Genomic DNA, 20,416 nt, shown 5'->3' on the forward strand with positions numbered 1-20,416 from the left:
TTCCGGGCTTCCACCGATAGACCTACAGATCAAAGAAAGGGCAAAAGGATACGGAAAAGAGACGAAGGAGAAGACCGCTTACCGAAGCGAACTTTTAAAGGAGTGGCAAGAAAGGTGGAAAAACTATCAGGGGTGGACGAAGGTCTTCATTAAGGACGTGGGCGAGTGGAAAAACCGCAAGTGGGGTGAGGTAAACTTCTTCCTCACTCAAGCTCTTACGGGTCACGGAACTTTCGGAACGTATCTGAAGAGAATAAAACGGAAAGATGACAGTGCATGCTGGTATTGCGGCGAAAGGGACAATGCGCGTCACACAATCTTTTTCTGTGAAAATTTTGCAGCAGAGAGAGGAGAGGCATCACACGAATGCGCTGAAGAAGTGACAATGGAGAACGTGTCCATGCTCATGTTAAGATCTGAAAAAGATTGGAACAGCGTCAGTAACATGATAAACAAAATCATGAAAAAGAAATCGGACAAGGAAAGGAGCATAGAAAGGAGAGAGCCTATAGCGCCGTGAACGATGAGACAAATACCGCCCCCCCCCTGAAGTAATGCCTAGCGGCGGTTCCGGGGGGACTCAGGGTGAAGAGAGGAGGGTTTTAGTGGGTAGGCGTCCCACTTAGAGACGAATCCCACATAACCCGGTCGCCAGAACATCAGACCGGGTACCTTTGGAAGGTTTCCCTCCTCTATAAAAAAAAAAAAAAAAAAGGTTAGTTCAGGTTCCTGTGGGTTGAGCAACCTATCAGGCGCGTCCCCCGGGTGGCGGATAGGGGAACGGCCAAGGCTCTTTGCGGGGCTTTGGTTAGTGGAAGTGATAAGTGATGGCTGCAATGTAAAACTTGCAAGTCCGGAACGAAAACTTCTGCCGTGGACCAGCTCATCATACCGTAAACATCTGGTGGGCTCGGGCACCGGGGGCAGGGATGTCTCCGTTGCCGGTGTGGACTAGATGAACGGGGTTCCTTAAGGATCGCGTGGTGAGGCCACTATAAATACCTCCCTAATCCTAAGGTGGGGTGCGCGCCGACGGGATGCATGGCTGGAGGTGGACCAGCTCCTAGCGGCTCCGGAGGGTTCCACACTGTAGGTATGGGCTCGGCGAACCCACGGATACCTTAGCTGAAATTATACTTACCTCCCAAAGTATGATTTGACCTACTTACCTAGATCCTGTAAATACCGCTCCTCGGAGAATCCTAGCTTTATCCTAATCCTGAAACAAAGAAAACTAAATTAAACCAATATATGATGAGTACCGAAAAAAACAGAATACCCCAGGCAGGTAAAAATCCTGCCGGTGACTCCGATCGGGTGCAAGCCCCGATGGTCACCGCCGGCCCCGCGGATTCTGGGGGGGGCCAGAAATACCCTTTAAGAGGTGAGGTGAGAAGGGAAAGAAGGACATCGTCAGTAGGGACTATTGATCTTGTCTGGGACGAATGGTTGGAGCGAACGGTGGAAGGAACAGGGACAGAGGGAAGGAGAGATAGCATAGGGGAAAGAGGAAAAAAGGTAAGTGTCGTGCCAGAAGGCGAAAAAAAAGGAAAAGGAGTAACATGGCGGAGGAGGAAGGAAAAGGTGAGTTACCCTATAAGCGGAAGGAATGTGTGGAGGTGTACCTCTTAAAAGAAGGACTGGCAGCAATAACCAAGCTAGTAAACGGACTGAAAGGGTATATTGAAAACAACACAAAAAGGGAAATTAAAGAGATAACGGGAAAATTAGAAAAACAAACTAGAGACTTAAATAAGAACATAATTAGAGAATTTATCAATAGAAACAAGTATGAAAGGCAGGAGATACTTACCTACGAAGCTGAGGTTCAAACGGAAGAAGGTGGGCATCTACCTGAAACAGAAAAAACAATGGTAAGTACAACAAAAAGGGAAATAGGTACGCAGACTGGGGAAGTGGAGAGAACGGATAAGTATGAGGAGTTTGTGGAGCAGGTAAATAGGGAGTGGAAGGAAGAAGAGTACACGAATGTGAGGATAGAGGTAGGAGACCTGCTGGTAGCGGGTGAGAAAGAAACGAAAGTGGTGGTCGAGGGGCCAGGAGTGAATGGGAAGGAAATGGATGTTTGGGTAAGGTTTAAAAATAGGTACAGGGAGCTGGGTGAGATAGAGGAGGACATTGGTGTGGCGGAGTTTAGCAGTAGGGTTAAAAGGAAGGGGAAGGAGATGGAAGAAAATAGGAGTAGGATCATTAAGATTAGGTATGCCGGAAAGGAGGAGGAGATATTTGAGAGGCTACTGGAAGTAAGGAGGGAGACGGAAGGGGAAGAAATCATAGGAATGCATGGGTTGGACCGAATGGAAATGGATAGATGGAAGAAAATGGTAGAGGGGGTGCTGCATGGAACCGGAACGAAGGCAGTCATATATGACAAAAAGGACGGAAGAGTAGGTAAGGTGAGGGTGAATAGAGAGAAAAGGACCTACGCAATGATTGTAGATGGCAAAGAGGATGAGGGAGGAAATGATACGATTAGGAAGGTGAAAGGGATACTGACTGAACTGTGCGTGAAAGAAGAAGTGACTGGAATTAGAAGGAGTAAGGATGGAAAAGTGGTAGTGACAATGGGTGAGGAAGAAGGAAATTTAAAGAGTGTGAGTGGAACAGTAGGAAAGATGATGGGAAGGAATGTGAGAGCGGTAGGGCCAGGTATGAATGATTGGATGACTGTGTTTTTGAGGGGGATGGATAATACGGTTGAAAGGGTAAACGTGGAAAAGGCGCTGATTGAGAGGATGCAAGGGATAGGTAAGAATGAACTTAATGTGGGAGAGTTAAGGCCAATGTGGGGATGCATGCAAGCATGCACGATTAGGATAAAGGAGAGATGGGGGAAGATCCTTTTGAAGGATCCCAACATCAAGATTGGATGGGCAGTATGTAGAGTCGAGAGGAGAGTGAATTTGAGGAAATGTTTAAGGTGCTGGGAGATTGGACATGTGATTGCGGAGTGTAAGGGAGAAGAGAGAAGGGGGTGTTGTTATAGGTGTGGGAAAAAGGGACATGAAAGGAAGACATGTGAGGCGAAGGAGTGGTGCGTGTTGTGTGAGATGGAAGGACATATGACTGGGATGGGGAGATGTGGAGAATTTAGGAGGGCGCTGTGGAAAGCGAGGGTTGTTCAGAGAATGGCAATGGACACCCCGGAGGGGGAGAATAGTTGACATTCGTAGTGTATATCTTTTCCACCCCCCCCCTGAAGTAATGCCTAGCGGCGGTTCCGGGGGGGACACAGGGTGAAGAGAGGAGGGTTTTAGTGGGTAGGCGTTTCACTCAGGGACGAATCCCACATAACCCGGTCGCCAGAACAACAGGCCGGGTACCTAGGAAGGTTTCCCTCCTCTATAAAAAAAAAAAAAAAAAAAAAAAAAAAAAAAGGTTAGTTCAGGTTAGTTCAGGTTAGTTCAGGTTAGTTCAGGTTGAGAAAATACTGTGCGCGAGATTGAACGACGAGCTAGCGCAGCGAGAAGCTCTTTCGGACAGCCAATACGGCTTTCGGAGGGGCAGATCCGCGATAGACGCTCTATCAAAAGTAAAAGAAATCTCGGAGCTCGTCGGAGCTCAGGGATACAAGAGGAGAGAATTCTGCGTGATGGTTTGCCTCGACGTGGCTAATGCATTTAACAGCGCCCCCTGGGACGGCATCGTACGGGCCCTACAGGGCAAAGGCGTGAGTGAGTATTTGATAGGACTCGTCAAGTCCTATCTGAGTGAAAGACGTATCCTGGTGACGAACTACGACAACCTCGAGTTCTCCACGACCTGCGGCGTTCCACAGGGGTCCGTGTTGGGTCCCGTACTATGGAACGTCTACTACGACGAGGTGCTCGCAACCCCGGTTCCTCCCGGCGTCGACTTAATCGCCTACGCCGATGATCTGTCAATAGTAGTAAGAGCGAAGAATCGGACCTCGTTAGAGGAAAAAACCGGCGTTGTGGTCAATGCGATAATACGCAAACTGACGGACATGGGTCTCGCCGTGGCCGACCACAAGACGGAGATGGTTCTCATATCCGGAAGGCGGAAAGTGCGGCATCTCGCCGTCCGACTGGAAGGACGCGGCGGAGCGAGGGGAACGGACGTCGTTAGCACCGCGTCGACTAGGTTACTGGGTGTGCACGTGGGCAAAGACCTAAACTTCGGAGCTCACGTGCAATATGTGTGTGACAAAGTGAGTCGGGTGGTGAATGGGCTGGGCCGGGTCATGCCCAGGATCGGGGGTTGTTCTGCCGCCAAAAGGCGGACCCTGGCGGCGGTCGGAATGTCCACGGTCCTGTACGCTGCACCGGTCTGGGGCGAGGCCATCGTTTCCAGGCAGGTACATCTCGCCAAACTTGAGAGGGTCAACAGGCGACTGGCCATCCTGGTCACATGTGCATATCGGACAGTGTCATTAATCGCGGCGCAGGCATTGGCCGGGATGCCACCGGTCGACCTACTGATTCTAGAACGATGCGAAATCCACGGTCAAGATCCCCGGGAAAAAGTGACGGCGAGACAACGCCTCCTGGAAAGGTGGCAACAACGGTGGGACAATTACAACGGGCACACCAAGGTGTTCGTCAAAAATGTGAAGTGGTGGACAACACGACAGTGGGGACACTTGGGATATTATGGTACCCAAGCACTAACCGGTCACGGAGCGTTTGGGAGCTATCTCAAGCGCATCGGGAAGAGAACTACAGCCGATTGTGACTATTGTGCGGGAGGGACGGACGATCCGAACCACGCAATTTTCGTGTGTCCCAAATTCACGGATATACGAACACGCGTCGCGGCCACATGCGGAGTGGCAACATTTAGTGCGGACAACGTGGCAGACCTATTGGCCCACAGTGAAAAGACGTGGAACGCTACAATGAGCGCCCTCGAACTGATAATGCGGACAAAATGCACGGACGAACTCAAGGGGTAGCGAAGTGCGTGTGATCGTGCTCGGGGTACAAAAGGCGGACGTCCGCGACCGCGAGTGCCACACGGAGGATAGCGCCGCACAGTGCCAATTTTCTCCTCGTCCCCCTACTCGAAGTAATGCCCACGTTGGCGGTTCCGGGGGGGGTATTAAAAGGTGGCGGGGAGAGGGGGGGGTTTTTAGTGGGTAGGCGTTCATCCCGTGTCCCTCGTCACGGGTGGATGAATCCCACATAACCCGGTCGAGAGTCCAACAGGCCGGGTATCTTTCGAAGATTTTCCCCTCCTTTAAAAAAAAAAAAAAAAACAAAAAAAAAAAAAAAAAGGTTAGTTCAGGTTAGTTCAGGTTAGTTCAGGTTAGTTCAGGTTAGTTCAGGTTAGTTCAGGTTCCTGTGGGTTGAGCAACCTATCAGGCGCGTCCCCCGGGTGGCGGATAGGGGAACGGCCAAGGCTCTTTGCGGGGCTTTGGTTAGTGGGAGTGATAAGTGATGGCTGCAATTTAAAACTTGCAAGTCCGGAACGAAAACTTCTGCCGTGGACCAGCTCGGTATACCGTAAACTTCGGGTTTGTCCTGGTAAGATGGCAGAAATGTTGTCTTGACGGGGCAAATTGGAAGAGTGGGGAGCTCCTAGGAGATCGAGTGGTGAGGCCACTATAACTACCTCCCAATTCCCAAGGTGTGGTGCGTGCCGAAGGGGTGCAAGGCTGGAGGGAAGTCCAGCTCCGAGCGACCCCGTGAAGATTCACCCTGTGAAGACAGACGTGGCGAGTCTGCGGAACTTCAGCTGAAATTGTACTTACATACCAAAGTGCAGTTTCCTCCAACTTACCTTTATTCCTGAAAACTTCCGCTCTAAGGAGAATCCTTATTTGTCCTATCCAAAGATCAGACCGCAAACATCTGCTCTAACTGGTGGAATGGTAGAAATGCTGTTCCTACTGGGGTGAGTTGGATGAGCGGGGATCCTTCGGGGTCGGGTGGTGAGGCCACTATAAATACCTCCCAAATCCTAAGGTGGGATGCGCGCCGACGGGATGCATGGCTGGTGGGGGTCCAGTTCCTAGCGGTCCCGTTAGGGTTCACCTTCATCCAGTGAACATAGGTGTGGCGAGCCTACGGATACCTAAGCTGAAATTGCACTTAAATCCCAAAGTGCAATTTATCCAATCACCCTATCCTTGATGAATTCCGACTCCACGGAGTGTCCTTGAAATTATCCAGAATCCTGAAAGAACCCATCCTGATATCCTGTGCTTACCCAAAGACTAACCTGGATGGAAAAGACAAGGGGAAGGAATTTAAAAAAAGAAAAAATGAAGAGTGAATCGCAAAACATAGTACCCCAGGCGGGTGTTAGTCCCGCCGTAGGTTCTGACCGGGTGAGAGTCCCGGTAGCCTGCGCTGGCCCCAAGGATTCTGGGGAGGGCCAGAAACACTCTAGGCAATCCAGCCTACCGGAGAAATGGGAGAAGATGGAGACGAGGGAGGGGTTCGCGAGGAGCGCGAAACTAAAGCGTACCCCACCGAAGGGGAAAGGAGAGGGAAGCAGCGGGAAGGAGAGGCAGGTGAGTGGAGGGGATGAGATGAGTGGTGTGAGTGGTGTGTGTGGAATGGATGAGGGAGCGAAGAGGGAGGAACTCTCCTTTGCTTTCTCGAATGAGATGCCTCCTCCGGCAAGTACTCCAAAAGGAGAAAAGCGGAGGAGGGCGGAGGAGAGCTTTTCCCTCTCGTTTACGGGGGGTTCGTCGCTGGAGGGGATCCTGGCCAGGGTGGAGGACTTGGACCGGGTCATCAAGAGGGGGCATAGGTCCAAGGAGGACCTCAATAATGCCATGAGAGCATTAAGGAGCTCCCTGCGAAACGTGATGCGCACGGAGGAGAGGGAGGAGGAGGAAAAAGAGAGCCTCAGGAGGGAAGTCGAAAGGCTGAGAGGGAGACTGGAGGAATCCGAGAGGGCGCGCAGAGAGGGGGTCGAGACGGCTACCTGCGGCGTCCAGACGGACACGGAGGAGGAAAGGAGAACGGCGGAACAGTGGGAGCGAATCCGCCTCCTGGTCGATTCCGGGGAGCTGCGTGCGGCGATCCGGGAAAGGTGGGAGGCGGGTTTGTTCTCGCTGACGGAGACGGTTCGCGGTGACCCCTTCTCAGAGGGGTACCGCAGGGATATGGCGATTATTGTTGGGGAGGGGGACAGTGCGGCCAAAGGGCGGATCCTGGCCATGCTTCCGGAGTTGGCGGACCTAGGGGGGGACCAGGAGGAGGGAACGATGCCCTTCCTTGTGCAGTCCTGCCGGATGCGAAGGGGGGGGAGGATGGAGACGCAGGAGCGCTTCGTCTTCTTCCGACAGTTGGGTGGGGAGATGAGTCCCGAGGCGGTCTACGGAGCGCTGAGGGAGCTCGTTCGAACCGCTCAGATGGAGGGGAGGACGGAGGTGGTTATCCCTCAGGTCCCGGGATCCGATCCCGGGAAGCTGAGGAAGCTGGGGGAGCTTGCGGCGGCGGGGAGCGGGATCAGGCTCCGCTTCTATGTGCCGGGAGGAAAGGAGGGAGAGGCGAGGGTGGCGGGACCTAAGGAGGAGGAGGACGTCATCTTCGTCACGCGAGAGGAGGGGACCTCCTATTTGGACGCCCTCCGAAAGGTGAGGCAGGTGGTGGCCAAGGGGGGAACGGAGGTGAAGGTGGGCACAGTCAGGGAGACAAAGAAGGGAGAGGTGCTCCTGATCGTGCCAAAGGGGGGTAAGGGGGAGCAGCTGCGCGAGCTGCTCTCTAAGGAGCTGGGAGGAGGGAGAGTGAGAGGGGGAGCCGGGAGAGCCGTGGCCTTCCTCGTCCATGGCCTGGACGGGGTGACTACGGCTGAGGAGGTGGTGGGGGCGGTGGCGACCGCGGCTGGGGTGGGGCAGGGGCGGCTGCGGCTGCTCAGCCTGCGTCCCAGTTTTGGGAGCTGCCAAACCGCCACCCTTCTCGCGGAAGGAGAGGCTGCGGTGGCACTGCGGAAGATCTCGGACCTTCAGGTCGGCATCTCACGGTGCCGGCTGAGAGAGAGGCGAGAGACAGGCCGCTGTTACCGCTGCTGGGAAAGAGGCCATAGAGCGGGGGAATGCAAGGGGGTGAACCGCTCACAGCTGTGCGCAAGGTGCGCGCAGGAGGGCCATAAGGCCGCGGCCTGCAGCGCGGATAGGTTCTGCCCCTTGTGCAGCACAGGGGGGCACAGTGCCGGGGGACCAGGGTGCGGAGCGGTCAACGGGGCCACGGGGGAGCCTAAAGCTGGGGGGAAGCCCAAGGCTGGGGGCGTGTCCGAAGCCAAGGGGGAACTCAAGGCTGGGGGCGAGCCCGAGCCCAAGGGAAAACCCAAGGCTGGGGGCGAGCCCGAGGCCAAGGGGAAACCCAAGGCTGGGGGCGAGTCCGAGCCCAAGGGGAAACACAAGGCTAGGGGCGAGCCCGAGGCCAAGGGGAAACCCAAGGCTGGGGGCGAGCCCGAGCCCAAGGGGAAACACAAGGCTAGGGGCGAGCCCGAGGCCAAGGGGAAGCCCAAGGCTGGAGGCACGTCCGTGGCCGAGGGAAAGCCCAAGGGCGCGGAGAGGGTGCCGGATGCCGGGGAGGAGCCGACAGAGACGTCCACACCGGGCCCGGGGAAGATGATGGATGTTTCGCCGTCCACCAGATACCTCAGGTCCATGGTGAGCGGCGGGGAAGGGCAGCGGAAGGACTAGGTGCGGACACGAGTGGGTGAGTGCGTGTGAATGCGCGTGTGCGTGAGCGTGGAGTATGTTTGGGATCATGGCGTCTAACGGGGAACTGCGGTGCCTGCAGATCAACCTGGACAGGGGCCGTCTCGCGACGGACCTCATGTACCAGGTGGTTAGGGAGCAGGGCATCCATGTGGTGCTCGGTCAAGAGCCGTGCGTCGCTGGGACGGATCTCGTCCGGGACAGGGTCGATGACGCCTTCATCTGGCTTGCGCCGGGTGTGAGGGTGAAGTCGATCCACCGGGACCGGGGGTTCGTTGTTGCGGAGCTGGACGGCATCACTCTCGTCTCCGCGTACTTCTCCCCGAACAAGAGCACCGCCGATTTCTCGGCGTGGCTCGATCGGTTGGGGGGGTGCGTCAGGGGGCGTGACAGCAGGAGGGTCCTCATTGCCGGGGACCTGAACGCTAAGAGTGGGCGGTTCGGCTCTGGGGTGACGAATGCCTACGGACGGGTTCTGGAGGAGTTTCTGGACGCAGCAGAGCTCGTCCCCAACAACATCGGGGATGAGTGGACGTTCGGCAACCGAAACGGCAGGTCACTGATTGACGTGACCATGACGGGAGCGTCGGTGAGTGGCTGGGTGAGAGATTGGAGGGTTGAAGTGGGAATGGAGAGTGGTAGTGGCCACAGATACATCTCCTATCGCATAGTGCGGGGAGGGATAGTGTCTGGTGGTGGGAGAGAAAAGGTGGAAAAAGGGGGATGGATGATGAGTACGAAAGGTCTAGAAAAAGTGGACCGGTACGTGAACGAAAGAGTCGATCTGGGTGTCGTGGAAACTCCCGAAGGAATAGTTCGGGAGATAAGCGATGCCTGCGACGAGTGTATGAGGAAGCGGGATAGTGGCAATGGGAAAACGAAGCGTGCGATGTACTGGTGGTGTGATGAAGTTGCCGAAAGGAGAAAAGCGTGCATAAGGGCGAGAAGGAGATGGACGAGGGTGAGAGGAAGAGGTGGTGTGATAGACACAGGTGCAGCGGAAGAATGCAAGAGAGAGCGTAAGGCCCTCAAGGAGTCCATAAGGAATGCCAAGAGGGAGGCGTGGAAGAAAGTTTGTGCGGAGCTGGAGACGGACGTCTGGGGGCTCGGTTACAAAATTGTGACCGGGAAACTTGGCCGTCTGAGTAATGGTCCCTTGCCCGAAGCAGAAATGCGCAGGCAGGTGGACACGCTATTTCCGGTGAAGCCGCGGGTAGTATGGGAAAAGGTGCAAGTGGGGCCGAATGACGTACCTCGAGTCACCGTGGAGGAGATCCGTCAGGCCGTCGGGAGTCTCAAGAGCCGCAAGGCTCCGGGACTGGACGGGTTACCGAACGAGGTCTTGAAGCTGTATCTTGGGGCAGTGCCCCAGGGTATGGTGGGTTGCGTAAATCGCATCTTGACCTCGGGCGAATACCCTAAAGTCTGGAAGAGGACTCGACTGGTGCTGGTAGAGAAACCGAAACGTGATCCAGGTGCAGAGGCCTCGTACCGGCCCATATGTCTCGTGGACGGACTCGGAAAAGTGACCGAAAAGGTGGTCAAGACCAGATTGCTGGAAGAAGCGAGGGTACGTGGAATGGTGAGCGAGAGTCAGCATGGGTTCGTCAAGGGCAGGAGTACCTTGGACGCCATGCGGGCGGTCATGCGGATAGTTGAGGGGATCAGGGGGAAGAGCTACACGCACGCGGGCTTCTGCGTCATGGTGACAATTGATGTTAAGAACGCTTTTAATACGGCGCCTTGGGACCTAATCATCGACGTGATGAGGAGGGCCCAGGTGAGCGGGTACCTCTTGAACGTAGTTCAGTCGTACCTGCAAGATCGGGTTTTGGTGTTGCCTGACGGGGGAGTCCGAGAGCTGTCGTGTGGAGTTCCTCAGGGGTCCGTCCTGGGCCCCGTCTTGTGGAACCTCTACTACGACGGGATACTGACCGTCGAGTATCCGCGAGGGGTCACTCCGGTGGCCTACGCGGACGACTTGGCGTTGGTGGTCTCGGCGAAAGATGGGGTAACCCTAGAGGCGAGGACTAGGTGGGCCATGGAACTGGTCGCCGATACGTTCCAGCGCATGGGGCTTAGCATGGCTACGGATAAAACCGAAATGGTGCTCCTGGCCGGCCGAAGGAAAATCAGAAGTATGAGTCTGAGAGTGGACGACGTCTCGTACGAGACGAAGGAATGCGTGAAATACCTGGGAGTGTGGTTCGGCAGAAATGCTCGTTTCGGTGAGCACGTACGTCGGACCGCCGAAAAGGTAGCGAAAGTGATTGGGAAGCTCGAGGGCATTCTGCCCAGGGCGAGTGGATTGGCGTATGAAAGGAGGAGGATGATGGTAATGGCGGCATCGTCGGTCCTGCTGTACGCTGCTCCAGTCTGGCGGACGGAGTTAGCGTACGGAGGGTATGAGGCCGTCCTGGAGAGGGCAAATCGCTTGCTCGCGCTCAGGGTGGCCAGTGCCTACAGAACGGCACCGACCGCTGCGGTGTTGGCATTAGCCAAGATTCCTCCAGTGAGAATACGGGTAATGGAAAGAAGCATGATGTGGGAAGGGAATAGAGAGGCGAAGGAATGGGCAATGAAGGAATGGGAGCAGGACTGGGAGAAGTATGAGGGTTGGGCAAAGACCTTCATACCCCGGATCCGTGCGTGGTACGAATGTGAGTGGACGAAGAGCGGGTACATGTTGGCTCAGGTATTTACCGGACACGGGGTGTTTGGGAAATACCTGAAGCGAATACGAGTGGAAAGGAGTGCGGAATGCTGGTTCTGTGACGAAAGGGAGGACACGCCGGAGCACACGCTGTGGACGTGTCCAGAATGGGAGGACTATCGTGCGGAGGCGAGGGGGAGAGGACTCGACCTGAACCGAGGCGCGATAGGGAATGAGCTAGTGGAAAGCAAGGAGAAATGGATGGCATTCGAGGGCCTGATAGAGAACATCTTGAGGGCCAAGACTGCGAGAGAGAATGAGAGAAAAAAGAGTGGAGTGCGGAGTAGAGTCCGTACCTAGTCTGGAGCGAGCAAGGAAGCCCTGATGTAATGCCGAGAGGCGGTTCCGGGGCAGAAGAGGGGAGGTGGGTTTAGTGGGTAGGCGGGCGACGTAATGGTCGGTCGAATCCCACACTACCCGGTCGTGGACCAGGCCGGGTGTCTTAAGAAGATTCCCCCTCCTCGGAAAAAAAAAAAAAAAAAAAAAAAAAAAAAAAAAAGGTTAGTTCAGGTTAGTTCAGGTTAGTTCAGGTTGGGGTACACCCTGCAAGTAGGAGAGCAGGAGGAGAGGCAGGAGAGAAGAATCTTCTTCAGCGAACTCGAGGGGACGGGACCAAGGATGGTCCTGGAAGCCACAAGGAGCCTGCTGAGGGAGATGGTGAGACTGGGGAGGAGCAGGATCGTCGTCCCGATGGTCCACGGAGCCAACCCCTGGGAGTTTAGGAGGATAATGGAAATGGCGGCCATGGACCTTGGAGAGGAGATACGGATCCTCCTGTATGCGGCGGCTAAAAATGTGGGAGAGAGGATACTGCCTGCGCAGGGGACGAAGGTCCAGGCGAGTGGACGCGAGGAAGAGGTGGTGTTCGTCTCCCGAGAGGCGGGGGCCACCTATGGGGACACCCTCAAGAGGGTGAAGGAGTTGGTGTCGCGTAGCGGTACAGATCTCAGGATTGGGTCCGTGCGGGAGACCAGGAAGGGGGAGGTCCTCCTCACTCTCCCCAAGGGGGGGGCGAAGGAGAGCGAGGAGCTCAAGGCCATCCTGGGCAAGGGTCTGGGGGCTGAGAGGGTACGCACGGGGCAAGGGTCGAGATCTGTGACGTTCCGGGTCACCGGCTTGGACGCCCTGGCGAGGGACGTGGACGTGGTGGGGGCGGTTGCCGTTGCGGCCGCTCTGAGGACGGACCAGGTAAAACTGGTGGGCCTCAGGGAGAGCTTCGGCAGTTGCCAAACTGCCACGATCCGCGTGGTGGGGGAGTTGGAGGCGGCGAGGGTGCGGGGGATCGCCGACCTCAGGGTGGGCATCGGGAGGTGCCGCCTGCGGGAGTTGAAAGACTCCGGCAGGTGCTTCCGATGTTGGGAGATAGGCCACAGGGCGGGGGGATGTACGGGGGTGGACAGGGCCAAACTGTGCGCTCGATGTGCCAGGGAGGGGCACAGGGCCGCGGATTGCAAGTATCCCCGGTTTTGTCCCCTCTGTGGCGCGGAGGGCCACAGTGCGGGGAGTCCAGAATGCGGGGGGCGGGAAAAGAGGGTGGAGGGTGCTGCCAAGCCGACACCCACCACGACACTCGAACAGGGGGATGTCACCGAGGGGAAACCAAAACCCTCCAAAAAGAGGGGCAAGAGACCACGGAAGGAACGCTCTCCCTCCCCCCCTAAAGAGGGGGAGAGAGAGAAGGACCTAGGGGATGGGGGCGGGATGACCCGAGAATCCCCTCCGAACTCGGGGGAGAAGGATGCTCGGGAGGTCCCGCAACAGGGCGGAGTAGCAGCGCGCGGAGTGCCGAGGGTGAGTGATTTGCGCGGAGAAGTGGTGGGGGTGGTGTCCGATACCATCGACAGGAGGCAGGAGGGGACGCAGCCCCCTCCTGCTGGAGGAGGAGAGGAGGAAACGGGGTAAGTGATCCTCAAGTAGCGTGAGCGAGGGAGAGTGAATGTGGTCAAAGAATTGGCAATCGGGGACCTCAGGTGCCTCCAGATCAACCTGGACAGGAAGCGGTTGGCAACCGATCTACTGACCCAGGTGGTCAAGGAACGAGGCATCGACGTTGTTCTGGGTCAAGAGCCGAACCAAACGAAAGGGAATGAGATCCGAGACAGGTGCGACGACGCCTTCGTGTGGTTAGCCGACCACGTGAAGGTCAAGTCCATCCACAGGGATCGGGGATTCGTGGCGGTAGGGTTGGAGCGTATCACGCTGATCTCAGCGTACTTCTCTCCGAACAAGAGGACGGCCGAATTCGAGGCGTTCCTCGCTCGGTTAGAGGGGTACGTGAGGGGATTGAACGGCAGGAGGGTCCTCATCGCTGGGGACCTAAATGCAAAGTGTGGGCGTTTTGGCTCTGTCGCGCGAAACGCCTACGGTCTTGCCTTGGAGGATTTCCTGGACGCGGGAGAGTTCACTCCTCTCAATCAAGGGGGGGAGTGGACGTTCGGAAACAGAAACGGAAGGTCGCTGATCGACATTACTATGGCGGGAGCGATTGCGTTTAGAATGGTGAGAGACTGGAAAGTTGAATGCGAGACGGAGAGCGGAAGCGGGCACCGGTACGTGTCTTTCTCCATCGGCGGGGAGGGACACGCACAAGGGGCAAAGTCGGAGAGGGTGACGAGTGGATGGGTAGTGGATAGCCGCGGATTGGAGAAACTGAGGCAGTTCGTGGCCCAAGACCAGAATGTGGGGGTGGCGGATGATCCCGAACTAATAGTGAGGGACATCACTCACGCCTGCAACCAGTGCCTCCGCAAGAAGGGGACTGGTAGAGGTCGGAAGGCCGTGTACTGGTGGAATGAAGAGATCGCGGAGAAAAGGAGAGAATGCGTCAGGGCCCGGAGACGGGTGATGAGAGAGAGAGTCCGGCGGGAACCGCGAGGACTGGACGACCTTCAGTCGTCCCTGCGCGAGGCAAGAAAGGTCTTGAAGGCATCCATTAGGAAGGCCAAGGGAGAGTCGTGGAAGGGGCTCTGTGACGAGCTAGAAAGGGACATCTGGGGACTCGGTTACAAGATCGTAGCCGGGAAACTTGGTCACTTGAAAAGAAGCCACCTCCCAGAAGCAGAAATGCTTCGGAAGGTGGACGAACTGTTTCCGACGAAGGAGAGGGTCATTTGGGATACCGGGGAAACGGGGGAAACTCATGTGGTACGGGTCTCAACTGAGGAGATTCGCCGGGCGGTCGGTACTCTCAGGAGCCGTAAGGCCCCGGGGATGGACGGGATTCCGAACGAGGTCTTGAAGCTGTATCTTGGGGCATCGCCCCAGGGTATGGCCGATTGCGCATCGCGCATCTTGACCTCGGGAAGTTTCCCGGAAATCTGGAAGAGAGCCCGATTAGCCTTGGTGGAGAAACCGAAGGGAAATCCGAACGCCGAGACCTCCTACCGGCCCATCTGTCTCATCGACGGACTCGGGAAAGTGGTAGAGAAAGTGATCAAGACCAGACTACTGGACGAAGCAAACGAACTGAGTATGATAAGTGAGCGGCAGTTTGGGTTCATGAAGGGCAGGTGTACCATGGACGCCATGGGCGCCGTCATGCGGATCGTTGAGGGGATCAGGGGGAAGAGCTACGCTCACGCGGGCTTTTCCGTTATGGTGACAATTGATGTTCGTAACGCTTTTAACGCGGCCCCGTGGGATCTCATCGTCGAAACGATGAGGAGGTCCCGGGTGAGCAGGTATCTGATTGGAGTGATCCAATCATACCTGCAAAATCGTTTTTTGACGTTGCCAAACGGGGAAGTTCGAGAGTTGACGTGTGGGGTTCCTCAGGGGTCCGTTCTGGGTCCCGTCTTGTGGAACCTGTTCTACGACGAGCTGCTGACGATGGGTTATCCAAAGGGCGTCACTCCGGTGGCGTACGCGGATGACCTCGCGTTGGTGGTGGAGGCAAAGAACGGGGAAATCCTGGAGACGAGAGTCAGGCGGGCCATGCAACTGGTCGCCGAAACTTTCAGCAGGAAGGGGCTCAGCATGGCCGTCGAAAAGACGGAAATGGTGATCCTGGCCGGAAGGCGCAAGCTGACGAGTCTGTCAATAGCGATGGATGGAAGAAGTTACGAGACGGTCGAGCATTTGAAGTATCTCGGGGTGTGGTTCGGCAGGAATGCCCGCTTCGGCGAACACGCCCGGCGAACAGCCGAAAAGGTAGGAAGGATCGTCCAGAAATTGGAAGGGATCCTCCCGAGAGCAAACGGCCTGAGTTACGAACGGAGGAGGGTGATGGTCATGGCGGCGTCGTCAGCCCTGCTCTACGCGGCTCCGATTTGGCAATCGGAGTTGGCGTACCGGAGGTACCACGGCATACTGGAGCGAGCCAATCGTCGACTCGCGCTCAGGGTGGCGTGCGCCTACCGGACGGCTCCGGGCGAAGCGGTGCTGGCACTGGCCAAGATCCCTCCTGTAAGAATAAGAGTGCAGGAGAGACGAATGCTGTGGGAACGTGGGAGAGAGCACAAAAATGAGGTGTCGGAATGGGTAATTCAGGAATGGGAAAGGGAATGGAACGAGTACGGAGGATGGATGAAGGTGTTCGTGCCTAGCATAAGGCAGTGGAACGAGTGCGCATGGGCGAAGCCCAGTTTTTCCCTGTCGCAGATGTTCACCGGGCACGGCGTGTTCGGGAAGTATCTGCGACGCATAGGGGCGGAGCGCAGCGACCACTGCTGGTTCTGCGGGAACGAAACAACCGGTGTGGCCGACACGCCGGAGCACACGCTCTGGGAGTGTCAGCATTGGGAAGCCGATAGAGCGGAAGCCAGGGCGGGCGGACTCACCCTGGATCGAAACTCTATCGGTAGAGAGATTGTCGAGAGCGAGAGAAAGTGGGACGCCTTTGCTTTCATGATAGGTAAGATCATGGAAGCGAAGAGAGTAAGTGAAAACTTGAGGAGAGCTGGTAGGACTGTACGTGGACTTGCGGAGGAGGACAGCGATTAGGATTGAGGGAACCCTACCTCCACGAGGATGGCGGAGGTAGTCGTCGAGAATGCCACCTCCCCCCCCGTAGGAATGGTGATGAACCGAGCCGGGGGGGAACACACACTCAGGGGTGAAGAGAGGACAGGGGGTTTAGTCGGTAGGTGCTCTCCCGATCGGAGACACTAACCCGACACAAAGGGGGCGAATAAGATCGCTATGAGCCAGGCCCCCGATGTCTGTTGGCAGATTCCCCTAACCTCTATAAAAAAAAAAAAAAAAAAAAAAAAAAAAAAGGTTAGTTCAGGTTAGTTCAGGTTAGTTCAGGTTAGTTCAGGTTAGTTCAGGTTAGTTCAGGTTAGTTCAGGTTAGTTCAGGTTAGTTCAGGTTAGTTCAGGTTAGTTCAGGTTAGTTCAGGTTAGTTCAGGTTAGTTCAGGTTAGTTCAGGTTAGTTCAGGTTAGTTCAGGTTAGTTCAGGTTAGTTCAGGTTAGTTCAGGTTAGTTCAGGTTAGTTCAGGTTAGTTCAGGTTAGTTCAGGTTAGTTCAGGTTAGTTCAGGTTAGTTCAGGTTCCCCCCTGCGGTGTCTCCACCTTGTCGTGGTGGGGGGGCTTCACGTTTCCGACTCTTCTGTCTTCTCCAGTAGGATTCCTGCTGGAGAGGTCAGAGGAGGGGGAGACCGACTAAGAGAGACACAAAAAAGGGCGAAATGAGTAAGCAAAACATTAGAGTACCCCAGGCGGGTGATAGTCCCGCCGTCGGCTCCGACCGGGTGGAAGCCCCGGTGGCCGGCGCTGGCCCCATGGATTCTGGGGGGGGCCAAGTTTGCTCGAGGGTGTTGAGGGTTGAATTGGAGAGATGCATCGGGGAAGAACCATATAAGAAAAAAGAAAGCGTAGAAGTATTTATTCTGATGGAAACAATAGAAAGGGTTAAGGGGTTAATTAAAAATTTAGAAAATAAAATAGAAAAAAGCACTCATAGGGATATCAAAGAAATTTGCAAACAATTAGGAAAACAAAAGAAAGTATTCGAAAGAAATATAATTAAGGACTGGCTAGAAAACAATAAATACGAGAAGGCGGATAAAATTATTAACGATGCTGATGTACAAACAGAAAAAATAGGAACGGTAGAACAAGCAACTCAAACAAATAAAGAAGGGGATATTGAAAGTATAGATGGTATTAATAATTATGAGGATTTTAAAAATATTGTTGAAAATAATTGGCTTGAATCGACTTTTATAAATACGGAAATTAAAATTGGGAATCCATTGAACAGTAAAATGACAACGGTGAAGGTAGTGATGGTTGAGATGGGAGATACTAAGATGGAAAAGGGAGTGCAAGCCGAATATAGAAGAAGGTATCCGGAATTAATGGAATGTGAGGAAGATTTTGTGGTGGTTGAGCAACTTCATAACTTCAAATCTGGGGTGGGGGAGAAACAATTAAGACAGAAAATTATAAGAATTGGACTTACTGATAAGGAGGAAGAACTTTGGGAAAACTTATACAAACTTAAAACAGAAACTGTGGACGACGAGTGGGTGGCAATGCATAGAATTGAGGGGATGAGTGTTGAGAGACTAAGAAAAATAATAGAAGCGGTGTTTAAAAACGGAACAACTAAGGTTATGATCTATACGGACGGACGGGAAGAAGAAGAGATAAATAGAGGAAGAAAAAGAAAAAGTTACGCTCTAGTGGTGGACCGGGTGAGTGGGGAAGACTTGGAGACAACGATGGGTGAAATAAAGAAATCAATAAAATATAAGGGAGGAAACAAGGAAATAAATGGCCTGAGAACAACGAAAGAAGGGAAAATTCTAATGACAATGGGAAGTGATGTAGAATGCGTCAAGGAGATCAAGAGGGCGATAGAGTGGCAGTTGAGGACGAAAGTGAGAGTTATGGGACCTAAAACAAAAAGGGTTGCCATACACATAAGAGGAATGGAGATTACTACAGGGGGAAAAGAGGTAAAGCAGGCGATAATGACGAGAGTTATAGGACTGAGTGAGGATGACTTTTCTTTGGGGGACATGAGGGCAAATAAATGGGACACACAGGCGGTGACAGTGGTTATGGACGAGAAAGTGGCGGATGAATTGATGAAGGACCCATACATCAGAATCGGATATGTGAGATGCAGAATGGAGAAAAGACTGGAGGTGAAAAGGTGTTATAAATGTTGGGGATTTGAGCATGAAGCTAGGGAATGTACAGGGAAGGACAGATCGAGGTGCTGTTTTGTGTGTTGCGAAGAAGGTCATAAGGGACAGGATTGCAAAGGGGAGGACATGTGTGGGATTTGTAATGAAAAGGGACATAGGACAGGAACAGGAAAATGTGAGGCATTTAGAAGGGCTTTGAGAAGGGCTAGAGAAGAGGAAAGAAAGAGACGACTGGCTGCCCCGCCCTTTGGGGGGGTGGGGTAGTCAAGGGAAATACCACCCCCCCCCTGAAGTAATGCTTAGCGGCGGTTCCGGGGGGGAACCAGGGTGAAGAGAGGAGGGTTTTAGTGGGTAGGCGTCCCATTCAGGGACGAATCCCACATAACCCGGTCGCCAGAACAACAGACCGGGTACCTATGAAGGTTTCCCTCCTCTATAATAAAAAAAAAAAAAAAAAAAAAAAAAAAAAAAAAGGTTAGTTCAGGTTAGTTCAGGTTAGTTCAGGTTAGTTCAGGTTAGTTCAGGTTAGTTCAGGTTAGTTCAGGTTAGTTCAGGTTAGTTCAGGTTAGTTCAGGTTAGTTCAGGTTAGTTCAGGTTAGTTCAGGTTAGTTCAGGTTAGTTCAGGTTCCCTCCCGATGTGTCTCCACTTTGTCGTAGTGGGAGGGCTTGTACTCATCCAATGATCCCAAAGGCCATGCCGGCGGTAGCGTAGCTACTGGCGGGTCTTACCTTGCCGGACGGGTGGAGGGAGAGGATGAGGACTAAGAGAGGCACACAAACAGGAAGAATCATGAAGAGCAAAGAAGTGGATCTTTCGTTACCTCCTCAGGGGTGCTCGGAGCCCCAGAGGACGGTGGGCGAGGTGCCGAAGCAGGCCTCGCTGACTGTCGAAATTCAACGACTGCCTTCAAAGGAAGGGTGCGCGATGGACCCCAAGGTCGCCACCCCGGTAAGTACTACTGGGAAGAGAGGAGGTACCAACACGGAAGTGCCGAATCTAAAAGAGAAGGGAAGAACGGGGAGGACAATCAAGCCGATGACGAGGGGAGAAAGCCTTCAAAACACTGGGACCAGGAGTGCGACGTGCGGAGACCGGGAGAAGGGATTTGCAACAAGCACAAAGGTCCAGAGGACGCCACCGAGAAGCAAAGACTACCAATATGAGGACGAGGAAAATAGAGAAGTTAGAAATGCGTGCTTGAGAAAACTGAAGGAAACGATTGGGGAAATGAACGAACTAATCGACGAAGTTGCACTCCACGTATCAAGGAATGAAAAAACAAAAAAGGAAATTAAGGAAGTAGTATACAAGCTGAAAAGAAGGGTGGAAATACTTACCGACGAGGAGATGGCTTCGGTGATCGAGTCCTTGGATACTGGCGATGCTGGTCGTCCTGGCAGGGATCAAAGCACGCAGACTTCGGCGACGGAGCCTATAAGAAAAGTAAATGTATCAAGTGCAGGGGTACAAACAACATTAATAACGGAGGAGGAAGAACAAATGGATAGAAGGATAAGGAGTATAATGGAAAGTAACCCGGGAATAAAGGAATTACATGAGTTAACGAACATAGGATGGCCCCTGCACAGCTACACAAGGACCACAGTTGAGAAGGGTAGCATCCTAGAGCAAGAGGATAGGGACATAATTGTCATCTCCGATACTGGAGTCGAGACTAGTAAACTTCTTCAAGAACTGTGCGATTCAAATAACCAACTTGCGAGGCTGATCAAAGGAAAGAGCATGATTCCGAAGAAGCTGTACACACTGAAACAGTTAGACTCTCTTACTTGCGTCGACGATGAAGGGGACACAAGCAGGGACACGAGCAGATACGTGTTCATTGCGGGTGTTGAAGAAGAGAAAAAAGGCGAGGACAAAACAAATGACATAGTGGAAATACTTACCAAGGTCGGAAGGGCATGCGAAAGATACGGCAGGAAT

General features: G+C 54.0%; 2 long non-coding RNA genes across 2 annotated transcripts; one reads left to right on the forward strand and one right to left on the reverse strand.

Annotated features, from left to right (window-relative positions):
• The first annotated feature begins 551 nt into the window (after positions 1-551).
• Positions 552-19,029, forward strand: LOC136350081 (uncharacterized). Its single transcript, XR_010734060.1, has 2 exons — positions 552-681; positions 18,894-19,029. It is a non-coding gene; the product is annotated as an uncharacterized lncRNA (long non-coding RNA).
• On the reverse strand, positions 5,834-6,242 carry LOC136350082 (uncharacterized). Its single transcript, XR_010734061.1, has 2 exons — positions 6,106-6,242; positions 5,834-6,057 (listed from the first exon to the last, which is right to left on the reverse strand). It is a non-coding gene; the product is annotated as an uncharacterized lncRNA (long non-coding RNA).
• Positions 19,030-20,416: the final 1,387 nt, after the last annotated feature.

This window comes from Euwallacea fornicatus, unplaced genomic scaffold (genome assembly GCF_040115645.1).
Source record: "Euwallacea fornicatus isolate EFF26 unplaced genomic scaffold, ASM4011564v1 scaffold_105, whole genome shotgun sequence".
Lineage (NCBI taxonomy): Eukaryota > Metazoa > Arthropoda > Insecta > Coleoptera > Curculionidae > Euwallacea > Euwallacea fornicatus.